This window comes from Schistocerca nitens, chromosome 11 (genome assembly GCF_023898315.1).
Source record: "Schistocerca nitens isolate TAMUIC-IGC-003100 chromosome 11, iqSchNite1.1, whole genome shotgun sequence".
In the NCBI taxonomy this organism is placed as follows: Eukaryota; Metazoa; Arthropoda; class Insecta; order Orthoptera; family Acrididae; genus Schistocerca; species Schistocerca nitens.
In genome coordinates this window covers 155,657,087-155,683,513 of record NC_064624.1, presented here as the reverse complement: position 1 = coordinate 155,683,513, position 26,427 = coordinate 155,657,087, and the positions used below count along the sequence as shown (strand labels likewise).

The window sequence follows — 26,427 nt, the reverse complement described above, 5'->3', positions numbered from 1 at the left end:
AGTTTGCTTGAATGGCTACCAGAGACAGTTATGTGAAATGCACTACTACAGTCTTCATTTTCCATCTGGCAGGTGGGTACTGATGAACAAAACTTATTGAATTTCATTGATATGGCCCTTAATAAATGTAATAGGCCTTCTGTGCCAGTATGGGACCTTACCTATGTGAAAGTTGAAGTCCCAGTGTTAGTACTAGTGGATCGGTTGGGAGATGCTGTGTCTCATTGTAGTTTTCCTCAAGTTCAAGGCAGTTGTGGCAACAGCACAGTGAATATACAGAACTGCCAGATTTGGGGTACTTGTGAACCTTGTGTTGTGCTCAAAGTGCCGTAGCCCACGCCGCTTGTGACTTGTCCAGAATTACAATCACCTTTATTCGTAGTCCGTTCTTCTTTGAAGAGAATACACCCAGAGGTCATGTCAAGTGTACCATGATGTCTGTGCGTTATCGAGACTTTGTACAGCAGCTGTGTGGAAACCATTGTTTTCGTGCAAGATGGGGCAACATCTCGCGTCACTCGCCCAGTGAGAGAGACTGAGACAAGTGTTCACCTTAATAACCGTGTTCTCTCGCTTGTGACGAGTTCAGATACATCGAGAGTTGGTATTACGTGATTTACCCGTGTATAGATGGTCAAGTGAAACGTCAAACTTAAGATCAAAATTTGTGGTACCACGACAGAGATGTTCAAACAACCAATTGATAGCTCAACAGCAGACCAGATGAAACCCTATGAAGAATATTGCCAGCATATTGTAATTTTCGTATGTTAAGTATTGAAAGTTGCGTATGTACTACACAATTATTTTGTGCAAGTGAAGAGGAAATCATGGTGGACTGCATCAAACTAGTCTGAAGCCTGTTCACCAAATCTTGATTACTCTTTCTTACAAGGTACGTTGTGATATTTCAGATCGTGGAATCGGTGTATTCCACTTGATTGTTCCATTTTATTTGATTTTTTTAAATGTTCCTTTGTCATGTTTTTCTGTTGTACCTTTTTTTTCTCTGACTCATTGTAGGCTTTCTTAGCTTAAGTAAACTTGTAGTGTACCTGACTCTTCTGCTGCCTGCTGTTAGCAATTTGTTTCTGTTGGTCCTAACTAATTGGACAATAGTATATGGTAGCCGATGAGAATCGCTGAATCCAATGATTTCTTTTGGCGGAATACATGAATTGATTTTTTTCTGGTATGGAGATCGAGAAGAAAACTGTATGCGTCTACAGACTTCTAGTGTAGCCGGAAGCTTAGATTAGGAAGACTTACTTAACTTGAAGATCACGTAACTAATGAGGAGGTATTGAATTGAATAGGATTGGGGAGAAGAGAAGTTTGTGGCACAACTTGACTAGAAGAAGGGATCGGTTGGTAGGACATATTTTGAGGCATCAAGGGATCACAAATTTAGCATTGGAGGGCAGCGTGGAGGGTAAAAATCGTAGAGCGAGACCAAGAGAAGAATACACTAAGCAGATTCAGAAGGATGTAGGTTGCAGTAGGTACTGGGAGATGAAAAAGCTTGCACAGGATAGAGTAGCATGGAGAGTTGGATCAAACCAGTCTCAGGACTGAAGACCACAACAACACTTAACTTGACTTAATTCCTTTGTCCCCTATGGGGGCATAGGGCATCCAGGAGAACTCGCCATCTGTCTCTGTCTTTGGCCATTTGCCTCAATTCTGCCCAGGTCTTGCCGACTCTCTTTGCTTCCCCTTCCACTGTCCTCTTCCATGTGGCCCTTGGTCTTCCTCTCTTCCTTGTTCCCTGGGGATTCCATTCCAATGCTTTTTTCCCGATGGCTCCATCTGGTTTTCTCAAGGCGTGCCCCAACCGGCCCCACTTTCTCTCTCGTATCTGGTCTTCTATAGGTATCTGGTTTGTTATTCGCCAGAGCTCCTCATTAGCCTACATATTTTTTCTGGCCACCAGATATTCGTGATGCGTCGAAGACATCTGTTTATGAAGCTTTGTAACTGGGTTGTTATCTTTTTATCCATTTTCCAGCTTTCACTGGCATACAGAAGGACAGCCTTCACATTTGTATTAAAAATACGGATTTTTGTTTTGTATGTGATATTTCTATTTTTCCATATTAGATACAATTGTATGAAGGCAGCATTTGCCTTTTTAACGCAGTTTTTCACGTCATCTCCAGCTCCACCATCTTCCGCCACTATACTACCCAGATACAGGAATGAGTTGACAGTCTACTCGCTGCTCACCTATTAACAGTGGCACATCCATGTTCCCTGAATTTACTCTCATTTCCTTTGTTTTGCCTGTATTTATCTTGAGGCCAGCAGTCTCAGCTTCTTCTTTCAGCAAGTTTAATTTAGCTTGCATATCATTCAGCCTTGGAGCTAATAAAACTTTGTCGTCTGCAAAATCCAAATCCTCCAGACGTTCGTGGATCCCCCAGTGGATTCCTCGTCTCCTGCCTGCTGTGACTCTTCTCATAAGAGTCTAGAATGAGAAGAAAAAGTGTTGGTGACAAAATGCAACCCTGCCGGACTCCAGTTGTTACTTTTATGGGCTCTGTCATATTTCCCTTGTGGAGTATGCAGCATTCGTAGCCATCATATAGATCTTTTATGATGTTTAAGGTCTTCTGTGGTATGCCATACTTCCGCAACACCTGCCAGAGCACTTTATGTTTCACGGAATCGAAGTCCTTTTGAAAATCAATGAATGCCAGGTACATGGTTGCTTGGAATTCTTTGCTTTGCTCTAAGATGATCCTAAGAGTGTTAATAAGATCAACACAGCTGCGTTGTGCCCTAAAACCGGCCTGTTCTTTAAGCAGTCGCTTTTCAAGGGATTCTTTAATTCTGTTTAAAATAATTCTGGTGAGGACCTTACTGGGCACTGACAACAATGTAATGCCACGCCAGTTGTTACAGTCTGACAAATTTCCCTTTTTTTGGGAGCTTTACCACCAAGCCATTTTTCCACTCCTTTGGAGATTTCTCTTCAAGCCAAATATGCTTCAGCAAAGGATGGAGCATTTTAACAGTACTTTCAATATCGGCTTTTAAGAGCTCCGGTGCTATGTTGCCTAGGCCTGGAGCCTTTGTATTTTTTAGTGTTTTCAAGGCAATCCTAATTTCGTCCATTGTGGGGCACTGCAAATTTATATCTTGATCTTCTTCGACTTCCTTTGGAACATCTCTTACCTGTTCCCCTTGGTTGTCTTCACAATTTAACAGTTCCCTGAAGTGCTCCTCCCATCTCTGTAGCTGTGCCTGTTGAGTTGTAAGCATCACACCATTCTTGTTCTTAACTGGTCCTTCATGTCTGAAGTTCTTCATTGACAACTGTTTGGTAATGTTGTAGAGCTCTTTCATATTTCCTTGTCTTGCTGCCTCTTCTGCTAATTTTGCTTGCTCGTCTATCCATTTCCTTTTATCTCGACGTAGCAATGTTTTCACTTTTTTGTTCGCCTCCATGTATTCTTTATGTGCTTCATTCTTCTGCGCTCTTGTCTTACAAAAAATTAACTTAAGTTTTAGTTCTTTCCTGTAGCTGATTTCATTCCACATAGCATCGGAGATCCATTCCTTCCTTTGATGTGCCTTAAACCCTAAGATTTTTTTCTCCCACATCTAAATAACTGTTCTTGATTTTTTGCCAGCATGTTTCAATTCCCTCTTCCACAAAGTTTTCTTCAGAGAGCACCTGAAATCTGTTTTGTAGTTCAAGGGCAAATGTTTCTTTGATCTGTTGGTCTTTTAATCTTGCCACCTCTATTTTCTTGCACCTATGATTGAGCTTGGTTCTATTTGCCACTATCTTCAGTCTGAATTCCGCCAAAACTAGGTGGTGGTCACTTCCGACGTCTGCCCCTCTTCTATTTCTGACATCTAACAGAGAGTGTCGGAACTTGCGGCTTATGACTATGTGGTCTATTTGATGTTCGGTAACGTGGTCTGGAGAAACCCACGTTATCTTATGGCAGTTACGATGTGGAAACAATGTGCCTCCAATGACTAGGTCATGTTCAGCGCATGTATCTATCAACAGTTCACCATTTACAGTCCTGATCCCCATGCCATGCACGCCCATGATATGTTCAAGCCCTTCATTTTCTGAACCAACTTTTGCGTTCAAGTCACCCATTAAAATTTTTATGTCCCTAGAATTTGTTTGTCTAAGGACTCTGTTAAGCTCCGTATAAAATGCATCTTTTAATTCTCCTTTAGCTATTTCAGTAGGTGCATAGCATTGAATTACAGTGACATATCGGACATTTGTTTTAAAGCGTGCGGTTATTATCCCTTCTGAGACTGGTTTCCACTCCAGTAAGCTCTTCTTGCTGCTTTTAGATAGTAAGAGCCCTACACCATTCCTGTGCATCGCGTTCTCACCTGTCTGACCCGCATACAGCAACACTCCACCATTTTGTGTTCGGAATTCCCCAGAGTCTGGCCACCTTACTTCACTTAGTCCCAATATATCTAGTCGATAGTTCTCCATCTCTTTTTCAACCTGTCTTAGCTTCCCTGCCTCTCTCAACGTCCTTACAAATCAAAAACCAATACGGGTTTTCCTTTTCAGGCCAAAGGTCATATCCTTAAGATCCATCCGGCTGTTTCTCCTTTTAGTTTCTGTGATATGTGTTTGTTGGTGGTGCAGGTTATCAGCCCACAGCCCCCGAGTGTCCTGGTGAGGCTGCCACCTCGTGGCCTGGACACCTGCCAAGGTTTTATTTCAGGGCCTTACCCCTTAGATGTCTTCACCACGACTACAGAACGCTATCCATCCCTTCGCAGTAAGGCCTATGTGCATCAACGTTGTCCTGGTTTCCGAGGATCTTCCGCTGTCCACATTAGGGGACTGTGTCTGCTGCCACACAATCACAAGGAGGAAAAGGAAAGGAAGGGAATGTATAGGATGGGACAGAACAGAATAGGACAGGACAGGACAGGACAGGACACTAGACAGGAGGTTGTGAGACACTTTGTCTGGATCCTCTATGGAGACCTGTCCGGCTTGGGAGGCCCTGCCGGTAGTTACACCACCGCCGGCATAGCCCTCCACTTCATTGGATCACACAAACCCCGTCGCCCACACGGACAGTGTTTCGTTAAGGCGGTGTCTCCTGAGGGGGAGATTAGGAAGGCTGTGACAATTTTACCGTGAGTTGGCAAAGCACAAACTCACAACAAAAATGATTTTGTAGTAGATTTATGTGTAGCGTAGTCTGAGATATATTTTGTCGTAACGATATTTACTTTTATGTCTTATTTCTAAGTTAGCCAAAAAATTCGAAGATGTGGTTAGATTTTAACATAAGAGATGGAAATAGTATATCCAACTTTATTTATGAACAATAGGACATTACGAACGAGAGTTCTAATTGGCTGCTGACATCCGACTAATGATTTGTGTTCACTTCCTGTCACTCATTACGCCAACAGTCAGCAGCACACAAAGAAAAAGCCGTCTTACACTGTAGGTGCACTGTTTACCAGTTTCTTCCAAATTTAACATCGTGATCATAAAGCTGCAGAAGTAAACCTACCAGTGAAATGAAGCAACTGAATGCCTGTAAATACTTTAAAATTTGTTCTGTAATTTGTTGGTGTGGGGACATTGTTTTACTTATTTTGTTCTAAGTCTTTTGATCCGTCTGTGATAAACTCACAAAGATATAGTCTGTCAACTCATTTTTTTATGACAGTTTGTGCGATCTTTCTTCACAGATCAGTACATATGTAGTAACGTTACAAAAAGACAAAAGTAAAACTGGGTCACTTTTGCATTATAGATAATTATGACGTAGAAAGTTAAAAAAATAGTATCTGCTTTATTGTTCAGGGGTCGACAGAAGCGTCCGATCCCACGCGTCGGGTTTGACCCGTGACGTAAGGGTGTTGTCGTGTGTGACGTCATGACGGCGCGGAGTTTGGTTTGAGTGTGGCTGTCTCCAGTTCTGTTTTATCTTATTTTATTTACTTTTCTGATCTGTTCGTTCTATCCCGTGAGATTTTTTTTTAAAAAGACAAAAAACACTAATCAGCTACTGAAGCATCTTTATCTTCTATGGGTTGCAGGGGTTACGACCCCTGGGGAGGTGGGTGGGTATTCATGCATGCCTGTCTTCACTTACACGTTGTAGCTACGCAAGGCGTCTAAATTTGTTTATATTTAGTTTGCCCCCCACCCAAAACACCCCATTTCCCGCGCTTGTCCCGTTAGTGTCATTAGGCTTCTTGTGGAAAGTGTGTGTGTTTGTTTTTGTTTCCGCCATATTTGTGACGTCATGTGTGAAAGCGGACGGGCGGGATCGGATGCTTCCATATTTCCTTGTTCAGTGTTACATTATATTAAATCATACATATATTGCACAGATCCAAAAGATTTTTCATTGTGACTAAGAAACTTATCCAAGCTGTAAAATGACATTTCCAGGGGCGAAAAAAAAAAGAAATTGGCTCAGAGGCTCCCAAAACATGGATTTGGTATCAAACTTAGACTTGATGTCTGGAGGGAGAGCAGTGTAAATGTTTGTACCAATGCCGTGCACACCCTTTAGCACTGCTGTCGGAGATTTACAATTGTGTAACTCATGCTGTATACTCATATTGCATTCATGATAGTCACTTATTCATGATAGTCACTTTCTTTTATGCAGTGCATCGGTATTTTTACTAATGAAACACACAAGTGAAAATATATATTTAGTAGTAAGAACTTTTAGTTTAATAACGCTGTGTTTCAGTGAATACAGTTTTTAATAGGTGTGATACAGTTTTTAATAGGTCTTCAGAGAGGAAATGAATTACCGAATAAAAAAATACAGAGTACCATTTTAAAAAGTCGTACCGCTGTTCATATCTTTGTAAAAAAAGGCGATTGGGCCGATTGATGTCCCCCTGACGGCTAACGAACGTTTGCTTGAAACATTTTGTAATTTCCATCTGGACAAACAGTTATTTAGGGTGGTCAAGATAAATGGTACACCCTGTATATGACGACAAATAGCATGTTTCTTGAAATAGCACAAAGCTGTCATTTGCTTTTTCCTCAGCCGCTTCTTTCCTGCTGAGCGTAGCCCTGTTGTGCTGCTCTCACCACAATATATACTGTACTGTTCTTTCTGTATTGTGACAACAGTGTTCTTTCGTATTTTCAATGCTGCTGCAGTCCTCTTAATAACCTGAGCAACAGGAAATAAAGGCCCTTTTCCTTTCTCGTTCATAGTAATCCCTCACCGAACACACGAATTCGCGTGCTTGGCCGTGCAGCACGCTTTTCTTCCTCCGTTTCACTTCACGTGATGGGCTGGCACTACTTGTTGCAATGAACATTGTTTAAAAGGAAACAGAAGCAAATCAACACTAACTCAGCAGACGACTGCGGGGTGCATGACAGACTGTATGTCCCATTGCACCAGTTACCAGAGTTTCTTCCCGTACCATTCAAGTATGGAGCACAGGAAGAATGATTGTTTAAATTCCTCTGTGCATGCTGTAATTATTCTATTCTCGTCCTCACCATCCCTATGTGAGCGATATGTAGGGGATTGTATATTCCTAGAGTCATCATTTAAAGCTGGTTATTGAAACTTTGTTAACAGAGTTTCTCAGGAGTTTACGTTTATCTTCAAGAGTCTTCCAAATCAGTTGCTTCAGTACCTCTGTGACATTCTCCCACAGATCAAACAAACCTGTGACCATTCGTGTTGCCCTTCTCTGTATACGTTCAATATCCTCTGGTAGTCCTATTTTGTACATGCCCACACACTTGAGCAATATTGTAGAACTGGTCACATGAGTGATTTGCAAGCAGTCTCCTTTGTAGACTGAATGCTCTTGCCAGTATCCTCGCAATAAACCAAAGTGTGCCACCTGCTTTACTCACGACTGAGCCTATGTGATGGTTCCATTTCATCTCACTACAAAGTTTTACACCCTGGTATTTGTATGAGTTGGCTGACTCCAGCAGTGAGTCACTGATATTATAGTCACAGGATACTACATTTTTTTCGTTTTGTGAAGTGCACAGTTTTACATTTGTGAACATTTAAAGCAAGTTTCCAATGTTTGCACCACTTTGAAATCTTATCAGGATCTGACACAGTGTTTATGCAGCTTCTTTCAGACAGTGCTTCATTGTAGATAATTGCATCATTTGCAAAAGTCTGAGGGTAATGTTAATTAGTGATGTGGGCCGGGTATATTCTCAGTGGGAGGGCACTTATAAAATGGGAATATTGTCGAGAATAAATTTTTTTAGTTTTTGAATGTTTTAACACTTATTAACAGTTAAAGAACCTTAAAACTAGGTTAACTAAGTAAATTCATACATTTTAATCCAAGATTTATCATTCCATGCATTAATTTCTGCGCAAATCCCAAGCAAAACATCGTTTACTGTAAGTGGGGGGGGGGGGGATAATTTAAAATGTTCACTAGGCCTACTATTTTTAGGCAAGTTGAAACCCCACATTGCCGGCCAGAGTGGCCGAGTGGTTCTAGGCGCTACAGTCTGGAACCACGCGACTACTACGGTCACAGGTTAGAATCCTGCCTCTGGCATGGATGTGTGTGATGTCCTTAGGTTAGTTAGGTTTAAGTAGTTCTAAGTTCTAGGGGACTGATGACCTCAGAAGTTAAGTCCCATAGTGGTCAGAGCCATTTGAACCATTTTGAAACTCCACATTACTCTGAACGAAACCTAAACTTACAAAAAAAAAAAAAATTCTGGAGCCATAATTCTCAACTGGCCATTATCTGTAGTATATTTTTAATTTTTCCAAACAAATGACTAGAGGTGTTTCGCTTTCAGAATTCAAAGACTCCTCATTTCCTGCAATGAATTATGATTTATAAATTTATTTTCCGAAATATCGCTATCACTTTTACTTTTAGAATTGTTAATTAATATTTTATCGTGTTCTTTGTCAATGAAATCACTTGTATTTTCAAGTAAATCATAAATCTTGGCTGGTTTATTCGCATAATTTTTCCCCGAAATACCATTTTCAATGACTAATGTTTACAAAATATGCAAGAGTATTTTAAACTTTATAGCCTAAAATACCTCTAACATGGACAGAAAACTCAACAAATTGAATAAACAAACTTCCATTTATATTTTAGTAACTTAAGTTACTCGCTTGATGGCATATCAATATTATAAACTCGGTTTTTCTAAAGGTTGATTATTTTGACGATGGCAGTTGTAGGTAACGTAAGAGTCGATACTTGTCAGTTCTAGGGCTAATTCTTTGATATTTAAAACATTGCAAACCAAAAAATGTGTTTATTTCTAACAAGGAGGTTAAGTCCAAATCACTATAAATTTGATTTAACCATATAATTACTGCTTTTACCTATTTTTACCTATTAACAGTTTTTCGAGCTATCTTGCTATAATTAATCATAAATTCCCAGGAATTTATGAATTTTGGAATATTACCAGCAATATTCCCTGGGAATATTTCTTCGATTTTAAATTACCGGGAATTTTACAACACTACTGTTAATATTGTCTGCAAGGTCAGTAATATACAACATGAACAGCAAGGGTTCCAACATACTTCCCTGGGGCACACCTGAAGTTACTTCTACATCTGATGATGACTCTCCATCTGAGATAACATGCTGCACCCTCTCTACGAGAAAGTCCTCAATCCAGTCACAATTTTCATTTCATACCTCATAAACGTAGGTGCAGTACTGTGTCAAATGCTTTTTCGGAAATCAGGAAATACTGCATCTACCTGACTGCCTTGATCCAAAGCTTTCAGTGCATCATATGAGTTGATGGTTTGATAACTCACACAATAATCCTGTTCTCATCAATTTGTCATTTAGAGACTAGAACTTTATTTAAAAAATGTAGATTGCTTGTTCCAAAATTTTTGTATCCTTGAGGTTTTCTAATAGCTTTGAAAAAGCAGTGAGGAGACAAATTGACCTGTAATTTGTAAATTGTGTTGTTTCACCTTTCTTGAAGAGGGCTTTCATAACTGCATGTTGGAGTGTGTCAGTTCCATGTTACAAGGATGCATGAAAATGTGGCTTAGTACATCGCTTACATAACCACAGTGCTGTTTCAATAAATTGTTAGAGATATTATCTACTCCAGTGAAATTTCACTCTTCAGAGTGATGATTCATCTTTTAATTTCAGATACTGTGACAAGGCTAATGTGGATTTTTACCAATATTTCCGAGGATAGTATTTTGCATAAGATTCGGGGCTTCATCAACAGAGCCCTTGTAGCCTATTTGTGCTGATACTGACAAGAACTGTTTGTAAAAAATATTGGCTAGTGTGTGCAATAATTCATACAAGATTTCAGTCACGTTTGATATTGAAGTCCTCTATAGCTCTTTTATTCCTCCCCGTCTTCCATCTAACAATATTCCAAATAGTTTTCAAATGTAATGCTTTTGATTTTTGTAGCAACTTCTGCTGAAAGGCAATAAACAAATATCATTAGCATCTTACAGCGCATTATATAATGACCAATTTTTGTTGTACCCGTTGACATTCTAACTGTATTTCCTTCTTATCCTGACCACCAAGTCTCCCGACCCGTGGTTCTGAGCAACATTTCCAAACTGTCCCCATTTTCTAAACCTCACCAATCCTTTTTCTTCATCCTTCTTCCATCCCCGTCAACCCTTTTGCCAGAAGAAGGAGCCACTGGTTCTGAAATCTTACAAATTTCCTTAACATTTATACTTGTGTGCATCCTCCCGCTGCTGCTTGGTGAGTAGATTTTTTATCTACCCATTTATTCTTAGGTGTTGTGCAATAGTTAACTTATGTACCTACAAAATCTCATTCTGTTCATAATAATGTGGGAATGATCAAGCAAGAGTTTGTAGGGTTTTATGCTATTGTGGACAAGCATAGCCAAGGTTTACTGTCATACAAGAGAAACAACTTTTGCTACATCTACATCTGTACTGTGCAAACCAATGTGAAAGGCGTGGCAAGAGGATACATAAGGATCTGCTGATACATTTGAGTACGGAGCATGGGTAGAATGTGTGTGCTGTAACTAGTCTAATACTGCCATTGCCACTATGGGAGTAGTGTGTAGAGTAGGGATTCCCAAAGTGGTCGATATCGACCCCTTGGGGTCGATATCGGTTTCCTAGGGGTCGACATAAACGAGAACTGATTTTGGGGGTCGACAAGGTCTAAAAATCGACCCCTATTAAATTAACCCAAGTTATTTAAAACTTTCAAGATAGGTAGGTACTGTATTGTTTATGTTGTGTCACGTGTACAAAGAATAATTAATATTTTTGTAGGAAATAGCATTGTTGTAGTAATGTAAAGTCTCAAGTTCGTGTAAGATGAAAAACTCGGCAAGTCTGTGTGGACAAGTTTGTGCAAGATAATGAGTTCGAGCGTACGACTTTCAGGCGCGTTTTGACTTGCTCTCTATTTGACGCTTACACGATTTAACACGAACGAATTCGTGATCGAGTCCAAACATGTTCCTGATATTATACTATTTAATGAGCTTGCACTGAGGTTGAAAGTTCATTTGCGTTTTGAAATTCGTTGGAGCTTGAACGATAATAACTCGTATAAGTACTCATTTATTTCAAGAGATTACAAAGTTATTACATAGCTAAATTAAGTGAAGTAAAGTGACTGAAAAAGTGGTAAATACAACATACAACTTATTTTAAATAGGTAGGTTTAAAAGTATTTGTAAAAATTACTTACACTTAAGTTGTTAAGTAGGTAGGTATCTAAATGTTGAAGTGTTCAGTTTGCTTTGGGTTTCGTTCTTATGCTGATAGGTACCTACTTACCTAATATGAATTTTCTATACCTAATTACCTACTATAGTTACTTACCTAATATAGGTATCCAAGTTTATCAATGAGTAAGTCAGTAATACCTAACAAGAATCCATTACCTGGGTGTGATAAAAATAAGATAGCATGCAAATTTAACAGTTTATTATTGTTTTTTATTTAGGTAGTTTTTTATTTGCAGGATTACTGAGAGTTTTATGATGGCGGACACAATAATACAGAAAATACAGTTTGGACTACTTGAAGTTTGGATTTATTGCATCTCCATCAAATCAGCACTTGCCGATGTGTCTCATATGTGAAAAAGTATTCAGTAACAATGCCATGAAGCCTTTAAAAATGGATGACCACTTATCAAGAGTACATGCTGACAAAAAAAGTAAGCCCATGTCATTTTTTCAAGCACTTAAAGAAAAACTAGACAAAAGGCCATCCATAAGATCGATGTTTGCGTCATCATCTATGAAAGATGATGGTTTACGAGCGTCCTATAATATATCTTTACTAATAGCGAAGTCGGGGAAACCCCACACAATTGGAGAGCAGCTTATCTTACCAGCCATTGCGGAGGTCCTTAACAATGTATTGCACAAACCTGCACATGATATTTTAAAGAGAATGCCTTTGAGCAATAACAGCGTTCAGAGATGCATAGACGAGATGGGACGCGATGTGGAAAACGTTTTATGCAAGTTCTTACAGACCAACAGATTCTCTCTCCAGTTGGATGAATCCACATTACCCGGCAATGAAGCCCGGCAATGAAGCTCTGTTGTTAGGATATGTTCGATTTATCAAAGATGAAAATATGTGCCAAGAACTGCTTTCTGCTACATATTTAGATACCAGAGGAGAATCGATTTTTCAGGCCGTGGAACATTTTTTACTGACAAAGCTATTCCATGGAAGAACATTGTTTCTGTTGTGACTGATGGTGCACCGTCTATGGTTGGTCATCATCGTGGTTTTATGGCTCACTTAAAGCGACAACTGCTTGATGTACTGGTCATTCACTGCGTGATTCACAGGCAGCATTTAGTAGCAAAAAAGCTGAGTCCTAGATTGCATAAGTCTTTACAATATGAAATACATGCTATCAACAAGATTCAAAGCGATTCTTTGAACTCTCGGTTATTTGCTCAGCTATGTGAGGAAAACGACGAAGTCTTTACGCGATTACTTCTGCACACTGAAGTTCTCAGGCTATCAAGAGGCTCTTGCTTAGAAAGATTTTCAGCCATTTTTGAATCTGTGTTGGAGTTTTTACAAGAAAAAGATCTGAATTTGAAAGAAAATCTGAACAATGGTAAAACAGATATTTATTAATTAACTGATATCTTTGGAATGTTCAACAAAGTTAATTTGCAACTGCAGGGTGACGATCTTAACTTGATTAAAACAAAATCAATAATATCGGCCTTCGTGGGTAAACTAATCCGTTATAAACAAAATTTAGGCAAAAAAGAATATTTGCAGTTTCCGCATTTGTCAAAATTACCAGAAATGCTTCAAGATGATGACATTTTATTATATGTCACTCACTTGGATGCATTACACAAGGATTTTATGGAGAGGTTTTGAGGATCTTTTAAATTTACAAATTCCTCAATGGATAATGAATCCGTACAATACCAGAGCCATAGAAGAAGCCAATGTGATAATGCAAGAAGAGGTGATTACATTTGAGCACAGACGAAGAGCTTAAGCAGAAGTTCAACCAAGGCTATCAGAAGTTCTGGTTGCAACACAACATTGAAACACAGTATCCTACATTGTGGAACATTGCTGAAAAATACCTTATCGCTTTTCCATCATCATACCTAGTTGAAAAAAGCTTCAGTGTGGTAACAAACATTTTGACGAAACAAAGAAACCGTTTGAAAATCAATGAACGTGGAGATTTAAGGCTGCAACTCACCAATATTGAACCGGATGTAGCTAGATTGGTAGATAGTCACCAGGTTCATCCATCACACTGAATGTTTTATTTTCTCTTTGCGAATTAATACTTTTTTAAATATAATTTCCTACCTACTTAAGATTCTTTAACTACTTAATTTGTAATAATTATTATAAATTAAACTTGATATTTACTGAATTGTATGTCTTTTTATTTTGTTAAATTTTGATGAGAAAATGAAGTCAACTTTACTCACTTAACCAAGTGCAAAGTTTTCTAGTTGGTACCTTAGTACCTAGGTATTTTGTATCAATAGGGAAAAACTAAAGATAGCCCCCGTTATTCATAATAGTCTGCTAACTTAAAGCATTTCTAATTCTCACTCTGTCTTCTTTTATTGACCTAAGTCGGAATGAAAAATAACACTCTGTAGCAGCTGTTTTAGTTAGCGGATCATTATGAATAAGGGGGTTGATCTTAAAAGTAGGTAATTTGGCCTTGGGGGTCTGAGGTAACAGTTCATTTTGGAAAAGGGGTCACTTGTCCAAAATAGTTTGGGGATCCCTGGTGTAGAGGGTTGTATATATTCCTCACATCATGTTAGTCCTTCAAACATTGTAAGTTGTCATTATGAGAGTTTGCGACAGTTCTTTTTGCCAGCTTGTTTTTTTGGAATCGTCTTCGTTTCGCTCTTCTGTGTGTCAAAGAGAAACTTTCATGATTCGTTTTGCACTTCTTTGTGTACATTCACTGTTTCTTGTTAATCCTATGTGAGACAGGTCCCACACACTTGAGCAATATTGTTGAATGGGTCACCCAAGTGTTTTGTAAGTGTCTCACTTGTAGACAGGTGCATTTTCCTGGTGTCCTACTAACACTAGAAGTAGAAAGATTAAGAGGAGGTCTACCGTGTATTAAAGTGTGTCAGCAGAACAACATAATGTTGTCAAACACTCCATGAAAGTTGTGTATGAGGCATGTCCAAAAAGTAAGTTCTGTTTTGAAAAAAGAAAAAAAAAACTTCAACCAAAATTTATTTTACAGGAAATACCATTTCTTACACTATTTTCCTGTGTAATTGCCATTATTGTTCAGACATTCGTCACAGCAGGAAACCAACTTCTCTGTACCCTCTCCGTAGAAAGATGCCGCCAGTGGAGGCTCATTGCCGAACACCGTTTTGTGAGTTGTTTTCTACTTGTTGAGTTCCTTGCAATATAATTCTGAGAACCATTGAGAGAACTTCATTGCACAATTCAAAACAAAATGCATGGAATGCTCAGTCAAGGCATTGTTTTTCCTCATGGCAGTGGGCATCCATGTTCTGCTGTTTGGTTAGGAACAGTCCAGTCACCTACTGTACAGCTCCAATCTTGCCCCTTCTGACTACCACTTGTCCTTGAACTTGAAGAGTGATTTTGGAGAAAGGTGCTTTGACAGCAGTGACAGTGCAAAAATCTGTATTCAACAGTGGCTGTCTCACTGCGGCATCTTTCTGTGAAGAGGGCATAGAAAAGGTGGTTTTCCGCCATGACAAATTTCTGAACAATGGTGGCATCTGTGTAGACCGACAGTTTAAAAATGCTTTTTCCTGTAAAAATAAATTTTGTTTTGAGAAAAGTCTTGTGAGATTTTCCCAAATGGTTCTTAACTTTCCAGACGTGCCTCATGCTTTGAGACACAAAACTGTCATTGTGCAATACTGACAAAAAGATTGAATGATCTCTCTTTTTGAATCTACAGCTCAAGAATATTTTATAGTGAATATCTTTGCCAGTACCCCCCCCCCCCCCCTCTCTCTCTCTCTCTCTCTCTCTCTCTCTCTCTCTCTCTCTCTCTCTCTCTCTCTTTGCTAGACTGCAGCATGCAATGCTTACTGCAAAAGAACAGAAAATCCTTTTAGAGGGAAACTGCAATTGCTTTCATTATTGAAACTATTAAGTAATTATTTTGTTTGAGAAAATCTGAACTTTTGCAATATTTCTTAATTAAATAACAAAAACCAGCCAGCTTTCTAGACATGGCTTTTTTTGCAAGTGGTTGGACCTTAATATTTATACCTGTTAATGGTTTGGTCTTAGATGTTGTTGACAAAATTCCTCTTAGAACTGCAATATTGATGTCACCCGTAATTTGTATTTGTACTTGCATTAGTGTATGAAAAAATAAGGTCCATTCCTAACAAATTTTTTCTTACATTACTTTCAGTTGGCATGGGACATAAGAAGTGGCAGAAAACTGCACTGGACACAGAGTCTGTAACTGCACATCCTTGTATCAGCCTAATGGACTGGTTGGTGCTTGATGTCCAAATGAGGATTTTTAAATCTGGAACTGTACCCACAAATTAATGTAAGTTTTTGTCAAGAATGGTGCAGTTTATGTCTTTCAAGTTAACATAACTTTTTTTGTCATGTATAACCTGATTTTTTTTTTTTTTAGATTTAGGTTTTTCGTGCTTTCCCTAAATTGCTCCAGGCAAATGCCGGTGTGGTTCCTATGAAAATAACACGATCGGTTTCCTTCCCCTTCCTCTCATAATCTGAGCTCCTGCTCTGTCTCTAACGATCTCATTGATGATGGAATTTTAAATTCTAATTTTTCTCTCTGTGCAGCCCCTCTGGCCAGAATCTTCTTTTCATAAGATTTATTTATCATTTTCTTCATTATGCAGCATTGTCTGGCAATGTGCCTATATTTGTTTCACTTGTAATCGTGTGCCCCCTTGTTGCCTTTTGCTGTGGTTTGCTAGTGGGCATGGTTTTCTCTTGGACATGTTTTGCGTTAGGGTGTTTTTCTGTGAAGAATGCTGAACTCTGCACGAGTGCACGACACAAACCCCAATCTACTACTCGCCCGCCATCTGTCGGTGTAGAAAAGAAATATCAGTGGCAAGTGACTACGCTCCCCGTAAACATCAAAAATTTAACTCAGTTATTTTGAAATATAGAAATGGAGGAAGTTCTGTTGTGGTCTGTGTTCGCAACTTGTGTTGCAAAAAACATTCAGAATAACCGCAGGAAACAGAGAAAGCGGTCAAAATGGTGTAGACAGTGGCTGCTAAAGCGAAAGCAGTTTTCTCACGTAAATTTACTGCGGGAGCTGCACGGCAAACCTAACGACTGGCGAAATTATTTGCGGATAGATGTGGAAACTTATAATTATCTCTTAAAGCTTGTAACCCCTCATATTATGAGAAAAAATACTTGTATGAGAAGGGCAATTTCTCCTCATGAACGGCTGGCAGCAACATTAAGATTCATAGCAACAGGAAGGAGCTACAAGGATTTGGAATTTTCAACTGCAATATTGAAACAAGCGTTGAGTGAAATAATACCCAACACATGTGGAGCTATTTACACTGTCCTGAAGGATGAGTTCATGAAGGCAAGTCAAGTAAATTAAGTGTCTCAAGTTACAGATAATATTTTTGGTGTTGTAGACGTGTTTGAAACACAGTAGGCCTATATTATTAGAGATTATATACCTACATGGCCAATGAGCTATGGTTTACTTTGTTTCTGAGTAGGCATTTTCAGTTCGCTACTGTGTAGAAGCAACCTGTTACAAACTTTTGTTCCAGGATACAAAACAGTTCGCAACGAATTAATTTTTTTATTACTGTTTCTCTGTTTGCTGAGGCATCAGCTGCCCGCAATGTTTCAATTAGAGCATTGTATGCTGCTCAGTCACTATATTCTTTACTTTAATCTTCAACAAACATGGGTGGTTTCTATATATTTCAGTGAATTCACTTACAAACTCTCGAGAACACTGACAAGTATCGGCCATTTCAATGCCCTGTGCGCACAAATACAAACACTAGACTGAGCAAACAGCTGTTTCGCGCCAGATTTGCGGCGATCTCCTGTCCACACGCTCCAACTTGTCTGCGTAGATGTGGTTTGAACTCAAAGATTTGAGAGGTTTCGCTCAAACCTCCAACTCCCAACTTCCAGGTTTGCACACACCTCAGGTTGGTGCAAATCTTCTGTCCACACGCAACGATCTGTCTGTGCAGATGTGATGTGCGCAGACAGATCGTTGCGTGTGGACGGGCCTTACCATCAGTTTGTATGCTCAGGCAAGCAGGGCAACATCATTGTTACAAGCCAATCATCAGTGACATCAAATTTAGTATTTATTAATTTATGAGTGATTGACGTGACTTTGTTCACATAATCTTAAACACTTTCGGACAATCCCAAAATAGGTTCCTCAGTAATGCCAAATACCTATTTAAACATCTTGTATATGCATGTAATTGATTGGATTTAACAGCAAAGTTACTTTTGCTCTTGTCTTGACTTCTTTCTGGTGTTGGTGCCACACACACTCCCAGAGTTCATCGTGTTCTAAATATGCTTTTACTGAACTTCCAACTCGTATAATCATCATGTGCAGTGAGTTTCTCAGTATGGACTGATTTTGATTTGAATTTGATGTCTTCTTGTGTTAAATATGGGAAAATATACTGAGTAGCATTGCACATACATGATAAGTTATGTTTGCACCAAATTAAAAGACAACACCCCAGAGACTTTTCACTGGGATTTTAATCGCGTGGTAACCAAAAAAAGTGTGCAACCGTGTTCTAATACTATGAAGGAAATTTTATGCAGATACCTGCAGTAAGAGAAAATCCTTGTTTAACCGCTCAACACAATGATAGGTGAATGTAACACCTGAGATTATACGTAACACACAATGTTACCACACAGTCAGTGAATATTTATATAAATTCCATAATTTCATTGGAATTTGATAGCATTTAATGATTCCCATTCTGATAATATCTAACAGTATAATAAAATATGTGACAATGATCCTTGAACCTTGGTATTTGTTCAAAGGACAGATATGATGTAGTATCCATCTTCATTTAAGGAAAATGCTTTGAGGACTATGTGTAAATTATATACTGTCAGATACAATTCTTGTATCTGGGAAGTTTCATACATTGGGTACCCCGCAACGTGTCTTTGATAGGCGTCTGTGAAGGGTGGCCGTGTAGCATTGTAGAGAAATGATTTGTACAAATATGATGATGTGTGTGCCATGTGGTTAAGATAGGTGATGGACTCTCTTGTATTCATATAGGCACAATTATGTACAGGGTTGTTGTTGTTGTTGTTGTTGTTGTTGTTGTTGTGGTCTTCAGTCCTGAGACTGCTTTGATGCAGCTCTCCATGCTACTCTATCCTGTGCAGGCTCCTTCATCTCCCAGTACCTACTGCAACCTACATCCTTCTGAATCTGCTTAGTGTATTCCTCTCTTGGTCTCCCTCTACGATTTCTACCCTCCAAGCTGCCCTCCAATACTAAATTGGTGATCCGTTGATGCCTCAGAACATGCCCTACCAACCGATCCCTTCTTCTAGTCAAGTTGTGCCACAAACTCCTCTTCTTCCCAATTCTATTCAATACCTCCTCATTAGTTATATGATCTACCCATCTAATCTTCAGCATTCTTCTGTAGCACCACATTTCGAAAACTTCTATTCTCTTCTTATCCAAACTATTTATCGCCCATGTTTCATTTCCATACATGGCTACACTCCATACAAATACTTTCCGAAATGACTTCCTGACACTTAAATCTATACTCGATGTTCACAAATTTCTCTTCTTCAGAAACGCTTTCCTTGCCATTGCCAGTCTACATTTTATATCCTCTCTACTTCGACCATCTTCAGTTAATTTGCTCCACAAATAGCAAAAGTCCTTTACTACTTTAAGTGTCTCATTAATTCGACTACATTCCATTATCCTCGTTTTACTTTTGTTGATGTTCATCTTATATCCTCCTTTCAAGACACTGTCCATTCCGTTCAACTGCTCTTCCAAGTCCTTTGCTGTCTCTGACAGAATTACAAACCTCGAAGTTTTTATTTCTTCTCCATGGATTTTAATACCTACTCCGAATTTTTCTTTGTTTCCTTTACTGCTTGCTCAGTATATAAATTGAATAACATCAGGCAGAGGCTACAACCCTGTCTCACTCCCTTCCCAACCACTGCTTCCCTTTCGTGCCACACTACTCTTATAACTGCCATTTGGTTTCTGTACAAATTGTAAATAGCTTTTCACTCCCTGTATTTTACCCCTGCCACCTTCAGAATTTGAAAGAGAGTATTCCAGTCAACATTGTCAAAAGCTTTCTCTAAGTCTACAAATGCTAGAAACGTAAGTTTGCCTTTCCTTAATCTTTCTTCTAAGATAAGTCGTAGGGTCAGTATTGCCTCACGTGTTCCAACATTTCTGCAGAATCCAAACTGATCTTCGCCGAGGTCGGCTTCTACCAATTTTTCCATTCGTGTGAAAGGAATTCGCATTAGTATTTTGCAGCTGTGACTTATTAAACTGATAGTTCGGTAATTTTCACATCTGTCAACACCTGTTTTCTTTGGGATTGGAATTATTATATTCTTCTTAAAGTCTGAGGGTATTATGCCTGTCTCATACATCTTGCTCACCAGATGGTAGAGTTTTGTCAGGACTGGCTCTCCCAAGGCCGTCAATAGTTCCAGTGGAATGTTGTCTACTCCCGGGGCCTTGTTTCGACTCAGGTCTTTCAGTGCTCTGTCAAACTCTTCACGCAGTATCTTATCTCCCATTTCATCCTCATCTACATCCTCTTCCATTTCCATAATATTGTCCTCAAGTACATCGCCCTTGTATAAACCCTCTATATACTCCTTCCACCTTTCTGCCTTCCCTTCTTTGCTTAGAACTGGGTTGCCATCTGAGCTCTTGATATTCATACAAGTGGTTCTCTTCTCTCCAAAGGTCTCTCTAATTTTCCTGTAGGCAGTATCTATCTTACCCCTAGTGAGATAAGCCTCTGCATCCTTACATTTGTCCTCTAGCCATGCCTGCTTAGCCATTTTGCACTTCCTGTCGATCTCATTTTTGAGACGTTTGTATTCCTTTTTGCCTGCTTCATTTACTGCATTTTTATATTTTCTCCTTTCATCAATTAAATATTTCTTCTGTTACCCAAGGATTTCCACTAGCCCTCGTCTCTTTACCTACTTGATCCTCTGCTGCCTTCACTACTTCATCCCTCAGAGCTACCCATTCTTCTTCTACTGTATTTCTTTCCCCCATTCCTGTCAAGTGTTCCCTTATGCTCTCCCTGAAATTCTCTAAAACCTCTGGTTTAGTCAGTTTATCCAGGTCCCATCTCCTTAAATTCCCACCTTTTTGCAGTTTCTTCAGTCTTAATCTACAATTCATAACCAATAGATTGTGGTCAGAGTCCACATCTGCCCCTGGAAAGTCTTACAATTTAAAACCTGGTTCCTAAATCTCTGTCTTACCATTATATAATCTATCTGAAACCTTCTAGTATCTCCAGGGTCCTTCCATGTATACAACCTTCTTTCATGATTCTTGAACCAAGTGTTAACTATGATTAAGTTATGCTCTGTGCAAAATTCTACCAGGTGGCTTCCTCTTGCATTTCTTAGCCCCAATCCATATTCACCTACTACATTTCCTTCTCTTCCTTTTCCTACTGTCGAATTCCAGTCATCCGTGACTATTAAATTTCCGTCTCCCTTCACTACCTGAATAATTTCTTTTATCTCATCATACATTTCATCAATTTCAAATCCCTGTCATTTTCAATCAGGATAAAGATTTTATGCTTAACAGACATTTTGATTGATACAGATGTACACAGTATGTAATGTCTCTGCTTTAGTGTGTGCAAAATATTCAGTGTTATTGATATTGAAATGTGTATGTATGTTTATCCTCTGTATCAGATGCTATTGTTCATGGGCTATGTGCCCGAATACCAAACTGGCATGTAAATACTTTTGAATTACAGCTCATGGTGTACATCAGGATTATCTTTATCAGATTCTAGTCTCTACGAGATAGTATTTGGCACTGATAGTGCTAACTGTGATCTATACTGTGCTTAAACTGAGTCAGCGATACCTGCACTGCTCGATGTGACAATTTCTGAACACCTGCCGGTTGTTTGGTGGAATCGAAATGCATTATTAATGAATAGAAAGGATTTGGCAGAGTCTTCTGTAAGAAATGGTCCAATAAGTGGCCTACCTGTGTACAGGGTGTTTGGAAATGCCCGTTACCGGCTTCTAGGACTTGTAGTGGGGAGTGGGTGCATAATATTTTGAACTGGAACCCATATCCAGTAATGTACAATTTCTGTGTTACAGCTGTTTAGATGCATGTTGGCTATTTAGGTCTGCAGCATGGTAGTCGTGGTGAGAGGTTCTTACATCAGATTTGTTTGTCGTGTCTTCTCTCCTACCTCTGTGGCCCGGTTTGAGCCCCATTTGTGTGTCTGTGTGTTAGAGATGGTATGTAGTAATGGAGGTGGTATGGCAGAAGTTATTCTTCAACAACAACATACCAGGCGGAGCTGGGAGCAGCATCTAATGCCTGCACAATTGCTCATAAACTTGTCGATGAGAATTCAGCACGATGCAGTACAGCATCTTCCAATTTGGTTGTGCGACGTCTCCTGGGAGCACTGCGGCTGTGCCTGCTGGCAGTGAAGGTTCAAAAATGGCTCTGAGCACTATGGGACTCAACTGTGGTCATAAGTCCCCTAGAACTTAGAACTACTTAAACCTAACTAACCTAAGGACATCACACACATCCATGCCCGAGGCAGGATTCGAACCTGCGACCGTAGCAGCAGCGCAGCTCCGGACTGGAGCGCCTAGAACCGCACGGCCACCGCGGCCGGTGGCAGTGAAGGTACCCCTTTCTTAAAGCCATTGTATAACAGTGTAGTGGAGTCAGATGTTGTGCTTAACGAGCTTGCTAAAGGCAACGAGCAGCTCTTCGAGTACCATGAGCTTTGCCATACAGAGCTTTGTCCTGCTGCAAATGTGTACTCAACGAGGTTGCTCTGATACCCACAGACATGTGAATGAGGCTCGAATCAGCTCAGAGAGGTAGGATACCGTATTTACTCGAATCTAAGCCGTACTTTTTTTCCGGTATTTGTAATCCGAAAAACCGCCGGCAGCTTAGAATTGAGTGCAAAGTTAGTGGAAGTTCTGTAAAATGTTGGTAGGTGCCGCCACAACTAACTTCTGCCGTCGAATATATGTAGCGCTATAGAGGCATGCTTTGCAAGCACAAAGATAAATACTGGTGCCAAAACGTCTGCGTCGGTAAATAAATTTAAAAAAAAGGTGGAAGGCGAGATTTTTTCTCCGCCCTGAGTTTCAACCACTGCATTTTCATACATTATCCAACGAAGTAAATACAAATTCCGTATTGTTCATCTTCGAATGTAGCAGCCTTTCAATGTACTACGAAAATCCGACTGGCAAGGCTGTTTGGGATGTTTGTCAATAAGGCCAACTCTTCGTTCTGAATTTTTTCCTAACTGTGACAAAGAGATGGTTGCTAATAGGAACTTTTATGAATTGTGAATCACATGCAGTATTCTCTTCAGCATAAGAATAATAACTACGAAACTAGAGTGAGACAACAGCAAACGTGGAAGAATATACATATCGTGCCATGTTTATATTCGTATTATTATTACGCCAAATAGTGATACAGTCAGAAATGAAGCACGACAACTCACTAGATTTTTAAATCTAAGATGACTCTACTTTCTGTGCAGAATGTAATGTACTAAAGAGGTGTCTGCAAAGATTTTCAAACGGAGAAAATTTTTCACTAATCTCTCCTTCACAACATCTTCTATCACACGCAGTCTATTATTTGGTTCTTGTTGATTATTACCAAAGAAAGCAGCAGTGTAAGTAACAACAAATAGCAGTCTCTTGCCATTTTTTCCTAATGAGACGATTCCTCTCTTTTTTTTTTTTTTTTTTTTTTTTTTTTTTTTTTTAATTGGAAGCGGCAGTAGCGCGCACAAAAGCAAGCCATGCCACGAGCGGCGACAAGTCGTAAACAAATGCGACAAACAATGCATGACACTGTACAATAATGCATTTTCAGCTTAGAGTGACGTAAACACCTATAACAAAGAGAACGGCACTTATCAGATCAAAGAAAAATAAGCAATCGATTCAAACCAGATGAAGCACTTGAAAAAGGAAGGGTACCCGTATAAATACGGACGGAGTGCCTGATGCATAACAATGGCTACCTGGTAAAGCTTAACTGCTAAGCTTACGACTCAAACCAAACTACTGTAGCTGTATCGCCATTCATTGGACCTAAATTGTGTCTCATGTTACAATGGACCAACTTTGTTTCGATTTGGAGGTGCAGCCTAAAACTTTTCTCTCCCCTTTAATTTCAAGTCTCAAATTTCAGGTGTGGCTTAGATTCGGGAAAATTTTTTTTCCTTGATTTCGAGTCTAATTTTTCAGGTGCGGCTCAGATTCGAGTACGGCTTAGATTAGAGTAAATACGGTACACATCAAATGACATCAGTCGACTCGATGTAAGCACACCTCCACAAACACAGACTCCCTCCTGACTACCCTGTTGCAAACCTACCTAGCAAACACATTTTCAAACAGCTGCAGCATGGAAATGATACATTTCCAGACCTGGGTTCCTATTCAAAATATTGTGTACTCACTCCCCTCTACAAGTCCTAGAAGTTCGTAACAGGAATTTCCTAACACCCTGTAGAAAGTGGAATCAGATTGTTTGGGAATTTGAAATGTAACCTGGCAGATGGCAATGTGTTGTCACTGCCTCAGCTCATTTGTAGTGCAGTTTGTACACTACAGTAAGGCTTTTGTTTTCACTATAGTGAAAACAGGAGAATTGTGGTACAGAATCAGAAACATATGAGGGTGGGCTTTGCAGTGCTGGTACTTACCCAGGATAACGATGCATTTGATTCTTACACGTTAGAATATTGTATACAGATCATTTTATTGATAACACCAAGTGAAACACCCTTGCAATTTTTTATTATCTCTACTTTTTTAAGACACTAAAAACAACCCTTTGGGTAAACCCATTTGTAATCTGGACCATTGTGTTATGACAGTCTGATTATTATTGCAGGAACATAGGGAGTTGGTATTTCTAATTGTGTGTTGCAAATAAAATTGTCTCATCCTTCATTTTTAAAATCATGTTTCATTTGATGTCGCAGGTTCAGAAGCGGCAGCACTGTTTCTTGGTACGACACGAAGTTTCTTCTGTGCGTGAAGCTGGTGCATCTTGCAGTCGTCAGAAGTTGCTATAAGGCAAAGATGGGGTACACGGCCTACAGGAAGCTCTACACAGCATAGCTCTGTGATAAGTTGCTAAAAAATGTACACACTGTGCAATTCTAGTTGTGGTCATTCACATCAGAATGGTTCTTAAGCAGGTAAAACAATTGCGATTTTTGAAGAGTTCGCAGACTATTTATCTGAACTTCAAAAATTTCATATGAGGAGACGCTAATGTTGGTTCAGCAAAGACAGTAAATGTAGATGACGTGGATATAGGTCTCTACTTTCATGTCGTGTTACGGTTTCTGTTGACGCAATAAGTATTCGACAAAAAATTTGTTTCCTGTTGGTTATTGGCATGATCGTGTGCTTTTGTAAAAACAGCTATATTGAGACATTTCAGAGTGTGTGCGCAAATGGACAGGCCTGAAGAATTTGTGATATGTCTCCAGGAACCTTACCAAATGTTTGGAGATTAATGTAAACCTTTTAGAAGGATTTGTTAATATTTATCCCTATATTTTTTTTTAATGGTTGTAACACCATGCCCATATATTGTGAACAAAATCTTATTATTTAGAAAAGAAGTAGGTTGAACGCAAATTTTCACAGTAATTCTGCAAGAGATAGCTTTTTGCAGGGGTCTGAATTGCTGTGGTGTGGGCAAAGTAACAAAGGAAAAAATAGGATTGAGTTGTTATTTTAAGGCACTGCATTCTGCGCCCTGGCAGAATTCTGGTGGCCATGTGATGGGGAATGTCACAATTTTGCACTGTGATCCTTACCTGCCAGTGAGAAGTTTCCTTGGCCGTTGACTGTAAACAAACACAGCTACCGTGTCAAAGGTCATAGTCCTTCGATTAACTTTTATCTTAAAATGTAGCTTTGATAGGTTGTTATCTGTCTTACACATATTTTCGTGAAACTCTAAAGCAGATAGTATTTTTGTCTGAATCCTGCGGAATTCACTCTAAAGGTCCAGCCTACAAAAGATTATAATCCCACACTCTAGACTTGTTCCGTTGTTCTAGTAACCCACCTGTTTTACCTGCACAGAAGTGTAGCTAGTATCAATGTAATTATTATTAGCTGTGGCAGAGCCCTTGGCCTCTGGATTTGGAGGGAATTCCACCTCAACTTTCACTGTAAGCAGCAACAACGTGTGTAATCCAGATAGTACTGCCTCTAGCTCGTTCCCTCGGAAGAAAGAGGCTTACAAAAGAAGATTCTGTATTTTCGACACAGCGTCCTCAGAGCCAGGCTCGTAACCCGTCGGTACTGAAACGGGGAGCAACATTACGGAATTGGGGATATCGTTCTCGATTGGCTGATAACACAGTTTCAAGTGTTTTTAAGAAACCTGTGGGATTTGTTAAACCTGTAGGTTACTGAATACTGATAAGTGTATCTCTGTATGGACCAGAATGAACAAAGGCCTGCACAAACCAGCACTCATGGGTATAAGGAAGGATTCAGAAGGAGAGGGTGTGTCCAAACTCCCTGGTTATTTAAGACTCTAAATGCCCTCTGTTAAAATGATAGTGCCACTCTGGTCATGTGGCCAATACACCCTGACATT

General features: G+C 39.4%; 1 long non-coding RNA gene across 1 annotated transcript; it reads left to right on the top strand.

Moving 5' to 3' along the window:
- On the top strand, positions 1-26,427 carry LOC126213186 (uncharacterized). The gene is made up of 4 exons (XR_007541106.1): positions 1-895; positions 11,980-12,177; positions 15,907-16,050; positions 24,785-26,427. It is a non-coding gene; the product is annotated as an uncharacterized LOC126213186 (long non-coding RNA).